We start from the raw sequence: 7,829 nt of genomic DNA on the forward strand, positions 1-7,829 counted from the left end.
TTACTGAACGCCAGTCTTGCACAGAAGCAAGACAGCACCTCTGCCTTTTGGAGGAGGAGGATAATGAAGCCAAGTGGTAGTGACTGAAAGTGGGCACTAAGCCAATACACAGAGGAGGAAAGAGCATCTCAAAGCAGCTAGCCCCAGACGGCCAGCGACAGAGCGGGACCCGGTCCGGCCCCGTGACCCCCACCTTTGCATCTGCAGTCAGAGGACGGGTAAAGGTTTCATAGCCTGAAACCCACTCCACAAAGGCTGCACCCACAGATGGAGCTGGGGTACATACATGGAGCACAAATTTCTGTAAAGCAGCTCCTTCTGCCCTCAGCTTTCTTTCCACTTGGGGGATGTTTTTCCATCTTCTTAGTTCTCAATAGCAGAGCTTTTCACAATATCGATGCAATCAATTCACTTAGCCCTCCCCAAGAAGCCCTGAGCCAGCTCTGTGCTGAGCCAGGGACTGCCCTCCAAGGAGAGCCATCCCTCTGGTCTCCTCACCGCCCAAAAGGGGAAGAGGAAGGAGATAAAAACTAATATACATTTAGTGTTTGCCCAAGACATTTCGCAGATATCACCCCATTTAATCCTCTGGTCACCCTGGGATGTGGGGACCATTGTCCCCACGCATTCTTCCTCAGGCCCACTTTGTTTGGACACTTTCTGTGTATTATCTTGCTTAACCTCCAAACACCTTTTGAGATTCTACAGCCATTGGACAGATGAGGAAACTGAGACCCAGAATGTTTTAGCAACAACTCAGTCCAGGGGTTTCCTAGCCTCATTTTCCCAATGTGATTTGAATATCTGGCATTGACAATCAGACCCACTTTGCAGATGAGAAAACTGAAGCCCAGGGAAGCTAAGCCACTGGCCCAAGATCACACAGCAGGTGAGTGGGAGTTGAGCCCAGGTGTCTGACTCCCTCCTCTTTCTGCTACTCAGGGCTACTTCCTATAAATGAGCTGTTAATTAACAAATCCTAATGAAATAGTCCTGAATGCCACCCTATCAGAGCTCTGGGCCTGCAGCTCTGTCTTTAGACCCTCAGGCAAACTTTTGAGTGCTATTTGGCTTCTCAGGCAGGGTTTCCCACAGTACAGAGAAGGCCCTTCCCCTGCCTGCCCATCGGCACAGCAAAGATTCCAGACCCTGGGAAGTTAGTCTTCCCTTGCCACATCCAAAAGGGCCACTGTGACTTTAAAATACATTCCCAGGTGTGTGTGTGGAGGGAGGAGATGGGGGTCCTTTGGGTTGTATCTTCAGATTTCTGAAAGTGGGGCTCCTTTGTGATGCTCAGATATTCCCAGTCAAGGGGCTCTGGCATCCAGGGACCTCCTGAGTGGCCCATGGAGACAAGGGAGGAGGGGCTCCTGGTAATTCTCAGCTGGGACCAGGACTCCCCTCCACCCCAGCCAGAGGACATCTGGATATGTGGGGCAGGCCTTGCTGGCGTTCATGAGGCCAGGGTCACAGGTGGTAAAGATGGGACAGCCCCACCCACTGCCCTGAGAGTCCGGGGCATCCTTGGTGAAACTGGCTGTCCCCTGCAAGCTGAATGGGGTGCTTAGAGCCAGGAGAGCCCAGTGATGGGTCTGCTCCTGCCCTCTCTCAGCTTCAGGTCCACTCCCTCTGCCAGAGAGCCACACCCCCATTTTACTCTGATTCTAGATCACCAGGGAGCTACTGGGGACTCGGTGGGGCACAGAGGTGACAACACCTGACATTTATTTAAATTGTTTCCAGTGCTTTATACATGCCGTCTCATGTAAGCCTTTCATGGACCCTGTCAGGGTAGGTTCTCTAATTAGCCCCATTTTACAGATGAGAAAGTTGAGGCACAGAGAGGTTGAGTAGCTTGGCCAAGGTCATGCAGTTGTTTAGCAGCAGAGACAAGCTGCAAACCCAAGTGGTTTGTCTTCAGAATAACACCCCAACCACTGTGCTCTACCTGCCTCGCACATCATCAGGGTACGAGGGGAAACTGAGGCTCAGAGAAGGTCATAGGTGTATTAGAGGAGGTGCCAAGAGGAGCAGTCCAGGGTAAGATGCTCAGTAGGCCTCCCTTTCCTCTCCCCATCCAGGCCTTCACTGCCTCCCTCATTAATGTCCCTCACGTCCATCTGGGAGAACTTTGCGCATCAGGCAGGAACTTGTTTTCAGAAAACTCACGTATAAAACTCAAAATCAGGCACAGCCCAAATGGCGGGGCAGTTGACCTAGGCTCCCAATCACCTGCCACCTGGACTCATGCGGCAGCCTCCTAACTCTCCTCCTGTCTCCCATTTCCTCCTCCAGCACATCCTCCACATTGTCACCAGGGAGCTCTCCCTGCCCACCTCCAACCTTTCACATGCTCCAAATCCTCTCAGGGCTCCCAGCTACCTCCAAACCCACTGCCGTGGCATCCAAGACCCTCCATGGCCAGGCTGCTGCCCTGGCCCCCGTAGCCCTAACTTCCGTCATGGACATCACCCCACAAGCCCACAAGAAGCACCTTTATACAGCCACACCCTCTGCCTGGAGGTTGGTGGGGACCCTTACAGGCTGGCTCCAAGGCTACCTGCTCAGCAATGGGGCCCTGGATAGCAAGTCACCTCCTCCCCTAGGCAGCCCTTGGTCAGATCTACATGCCTGGATTTTGGCTTCTGGCTTTGTTTCTTTCCCCCACAAGAAAAGGGACCTGTGTCTCATTCACCTCTGGATGCCCATAGAATCTAGCACAGGGCCTGCCCCCTGAATGAGGTAGAGAGAGAGAAAATGACTTACTCAAAGTCACTCAGCCAGGGGCAGGCAGAGCAGAAAGGGACAGAGCTGGGGTTCCGATCTTGGAGCCTCCAGCGAGGCCATTGGGGCCTAGAGTCAGTCCTGACTATGAGCTGCTTCAGCTGTGTCCCTGAGTGTGGGAGGGATGGGTGAAAGTCCCTTCTACATGCAAACACCCGCATAAACTCACACAGAGATGTACACAGATGGGAACACACTGAGCTGCACACACACCTATCTGAGACACAGAAACTCAGATGCACACTCGTACTTTACAGACACTCGCGAACACACACACACAGCCAGCCACGTTCGACTCTGAGCCTGCCCCTGTTTAGAACAGTGGGGGGCTCTGGGCCTGTCTCCCACACCAGAAAGCCCAGGCCGGGTACCTGAATGTGGAGGGGGCAGCTCGGCCGGCCCTGCAGAATGAGAGTGGGGTGCCCAGCCTGACAAATCAGGCCTCTCCCTGCCCCGTCCCTGCCCCAGAGTCTACCAGCCCCAGCTGAACCCCGGGCCTCCCAGCACCCGGAACCTGCAGCCCCTCCACTGCCCTGTGCCTGTCCTTACACCTGGCCTCCGATCCCAGCTCTGGGGACCTCTCGCCTTCTGCTCACCTGGTCACTCTCTGGCTACTGAGGCCCAGCACTCCCCAGGCTCATGCCCCAGGGAGCCAGGCCCGGCTTTTGGAGTGGACACTGTCACCAGGTCATTCATAGTCCCCGATCCCCTGTCCTGGAGGTCCCCGCTTACCTTTGGGAGTGGCAGGTGGGTGCCGGGCCTGCACGCAGGCCTCAGAGCCTCTGTTTGTCCCGGCCAAGGTCTCCCTCCCCACCCCCACTCGGCCAGGTCGGGCTGGATCAATGGCCCACAGCCATGGCCAGGGTGTCTGGCCCTTGTCCCCTGTGGCCTGTGGCCTCAGGCTCCATGGGCCTCCTGATGGGTTCAGGGCAGCACTGTGCCTGAGCGCAGGTAAACAGGCCAGAGGCAGGAGCCAGGCATTGCCTACCCCGCCCCGCCCCGTGGGCACCCTGGAGGCTGGCAGGCAGGTGCGGGAGATCTGAGCTCTCCCTAGAGGCCCGTTGCCTGGTGACATTCCTGCCTGGTTACAGCCCCTGGTCCCCTAGAGCATGAGGTGGGGGTGCCCGGGGACTGGGGGCTGTGCAGGGGCCCGGGTAGCGTGAGCAGGGGCTCACGTGGGCCTCCTTACCTAGACAGGAGAGGCCAGAGGAGCTAGTGGCCCAAGACAGAAAAGGAGGCTGGGCCCACGTGTTCTGGGGGCAGGAGGGGAGAAAGTGGAGTTGGGGTGGGGTTGAATGCTATTTTCTGCTTATCTGGAAACAAATTTTTTTTTAACTTCTTTTACGGCTGCACATCTTTACCCTTCCTACCTTAAGCATTTTAGCCTCTTCTTTCTTTTTTATTTAAATATAGTCAGTTTACAACATTGGGTCAATTTCCGGTGTATAATATAATGTTTCAGTCATATATATATATATATATATATATATATATATATATATATATATACACATACACACACACACATTCCTTTTCATATATATATATATACATACACACACACACATTCCTTTTCATATTCTTTTTCATTATAGGTTACTACAAGATATTGAATATAGTTCCCTCTGCTATACAGAAGAAACTTGTTGTTTTGAGGCGGAAAGCCCCATAAAAGACCAGCAGGACCCCAGGCAGGGCCACTGCTCTCCTCCCAGCACCATCCGGTTCCCTGGCCCAGAAGCTCTAACTCAGTTTTTGCCTCTAAAGTGGCTTACATCTAAAGTTCTATTGATTTCCTGAGCTCACTTCTGATTGGTTATTTCCTTCACTCCTGATTGGTTATTGCTCTCACTTCTGATTGGTCCACTCCCCTAACTTCTGATTGGTCCATTTGTAGTACTTCATTTGCATGGAGCTCACTCCTGATTGGTCTATTTCTACAAAGCTTGTTCCTGGTTGGTCAACTTCTGTTGTACTTTATTTGCATATGATGTTGCAAAGTGTAAAACTGGCAGCCTATAAAAGGCCTGTGTAAACCTACAGACGGGAGTCCGGAGTTTGAAGTGTTCATTTTTGTGGGCTTGTTGGTGTAATGAACCTGAGTTCTCCAAGTCTGTGAGTGCTGCTTGGTGTCTTGCCCGGTTCCTGGTTGCTGTCACAAGTGAGCTGTAACACATTTTTCCACAACAGTTTATCTATTTAATAGATGTTAGGTTTTGCAAATCTCGAAGTCCCAATTTATCCGTTTTTACCCACTTCCTCCTCTGGTAACCACAAGTTTGTTTTCTATGCCTATGAGTCTGTTTCTGTTTTGTAAATAAGTTCATTTGTTTTTTTTTTTTTGGTTTGTTTTTTTTTTTTTGTTTTTAAGATTCCGCATATAAGCAATCTCATGTATTTTTTTTTTCTCTCTCTGGCTTACTTCACTTAGAAGGATGATCTCCAGGTCCATCAATGTTGCTGCAATAGCTGGAAATTATTTGAATTGCTACTCGATTCTAGAGAGCTGTGCTGTCCATTTTGGAGGCCTCTGGACACATGGGCTCTTGAGTGCCTGGGATGTGGCCCATCTGAACTGTGATGTCCCACATGGGTAAGATACACACCAGGTTTTGAAAACTGAGTGCATAGAATGTAAAATAGTTAAGAATTTTTTATGTTGAAGTGGTAACGTGTTGGCTATATTGGGTTAATAAAATGTATTATTAAAATTCATTTCACCTGCAAATTTTTTACGGTTTTTAATGTGACTGCAAGAGTATTGGAATCATAAGTGTGGTATTAAACAGAGCTGCAGCAAAGATGGTGGGTTGGACATGACCGTGCTCCAAAGCACGTGTTGTGAACCAGCGGTTTCTGGGTGTCTACACTGACTGCCACCTCCAGACAGCGGAAGGGCTGGGCTTAGGCAGGGGTGCACCTTGGGGCTGGTAGGGATTCTGGGTGGGGAGCATCTTCCCTCACTTCTCCTATTCCTCAGTCCTGCCCAGAGCCTGACCTGGGACCTGGGACCTGGGAACAAGGACCCCAGCTTTGGCCCCCTCTCCATCACCCCCAGCCCAAGGCAATTTTCCCTGCTCCCTCCAACTTTTCCCCTCTTCTCAGGCCCTGACCCCACCCCCCTGCAAACATTCCAAGAGAGAGATGCTTAGGATGGGAGCAGGGAGCATTTAGGGGCAGAGAGACCCCTGGCCCTGCCTCTGCACCCCACCAAAGCAGCCCAGGCCCCGGACTAGGCAGGCTGGTTGCTGGACAGTCTTTGAAAAGCAGAAGGTCTTACACAATCACGTCCTCTGTACTTGTCTGCCGCCTGGCCATCGATTGGCCACAGCCTGGGGGGAGGGGCTGGTACCAGGGCAGGGGATGGGGTGCAGGCAGCAAAACGCTACCTGAGGCTTTTGAAACAGGCAAGAGTGCCAACTCTCTAAGAGCTCAGAGAGCAGTGAGTGGGGCTTGCCTGCCACTGAGACAGACTTGGCCTGGATACCCTTGTCCCTGAGACAGAGGGACACATTCACAAACGGGGGGTGAGGTCCTCGCTGCTCCCCGGGAATCTGCATTTCACACTAACGTGGGGTCCCCTTGGTCTCCAGGGACAGAGAAGCCACAGGGAGGCCTGGTCGGTGAGGCTCGGAGACCAGGGGGCAGAGCAGGCTGGACCCAGCAGGACAGGAAAGACAGGTTTCAGCATGGCTACCACACACAGGTGACAAGGGTCCAGCCAGGGGCTGGAGAACAGAGGACCTGGTCAGAATCCCAGTCCCTCCATCTGTTGTGACCTGGCGAGGCACATCACCTCCGCACACTGCCACCTTGTCACCTGTGGAACAGGGATGAGCAGGCCGGTTGTTGGAGGCAGAATGGAGGAGATGGATGTGAATTGCAGGTGCTGGGCCTGGTGCACGGGAGGCCCTTGAAAAATGTTAGTTGCCTTTCTTTACATCTGAGGTTTTGGCGGAGTCAGGAGCACAGGCTGCCGTGTCCTCCCTCACGCTGCACTGCAGTCCTGGGATCACGGCCCTTCAGGTCCTGGCCGATGCTGTTGGGAGCGCTCACTACCGCCTAGGCACTGCGCCCAGCGCTTCCCAGGTTATTTAACTGACTTCTCACGACCACCCTTTTGTTGATGCCACTTTTAGCCCCAATTTGCAGAAACCGAGGCCCCGGTGAAATCTGAACTCACGACTCCCGGTTTATTAATTATGCAGACATGTATTAAGTGCCTACAAAGGGCCAGGCTGTGTTGGACACTAGGCACAGGGACGTGGAAGAGACATGTCTGACTCCTGCCCAGGAGAGCTGGATGTCACATAAAAGTCCTTGATTCGAAAAGAAAAGGGTTGGCCATTAGCATCCCACTTCATAAGACATTCTGCAAATGAGCTGACACTCCGAGGAAGAAACCAAGGCGGGTGGCAACTCACACCCCGACTTCAGCTTGGGTGTCTCCCAGCAGGATGGGGGCCACCTGCCCTCCTGGTGGCACAGAGAAGATGCTTGTGATGTGTTGAATTGTGCTGCTCCCTCCAGTTTATATGTGGAACTCCTAACCCCCAGTACCTCCGGATGCGGCCTTATTTGTAAACAGGTTGCTGCAGATGTAATTAGTTATGATGAGGTCTTATTGGAGAAGTGGGGACCCCTACTCCAATATGACTGGTGTTCTTATAAAAAGGGGAAATTTGGAGACACATACACACAGGGAGAGCCCGGTGAGGATGAAGGCAGAGACTGGTGTGATTTTCCACCGGTCAAGGCAGACCAAAAGCTTGCCAGTAAACCCCCAGGAAGGAGGAAAGAGACGTGGAGTGAGGTCTTCCACACAGCCCCCAGAAAGAACCAACCCTCCTAGTGCCCTGACCTTGGACATCTCACCGCCAGAGGCATGAGCCATTACATCGCCATTGTTTAAGCCGCTCAGTTTGGGACACTTTGCTAAGCAGCCCCCGCAAACTAACACAAGGCGCTGGGCAGAAGCCCGTGTGTGCTGCGTGAACACAGCAGGGGCTCACAACTGGCCGCCAAAGAGTCTGAAGAGCCAAATG

At 52.6% G+C, this 7,829-nt stretch overlaps 1 protein-coding gene across 1 annotated transcript in view; it reads right to left on the bottom strand.

Annotated features, from left to right (window-relative positions):
- Positions 1-3,591, bottom strand: part of TMPRSS6 (transmembrane serine protease 6) — a 34,400-nt gene extending 30,809 nt beyond the window's left edge. Inside the window, exon 1 of the mRNA XM_015241601.3 lies at positions 3,517-3,591. The gene's annotated coding sequence lies outside the window, so the exon portion shown is untranslated. The remainder of the gene's footprint in view (positions 1-3,516) is intronic.
- Between the last annotated feature and the right edge of the window lie 4,238 nt (positions 3,592-7,829).

Source organism: Vicugna pacos, chromosome 12 (assembly GCF_048564905.1).
Source record: "Vicugna pacos chromosome 12, VicPac4, whole genome shotgun sequence".
Taxonomy (NCBI): domain Eukaryota; kingdom Metazoa; phylum Chordata; class Mammalia; order Artiodactyla; family Camelidae; genus Vicugna; species Vicugna pacos.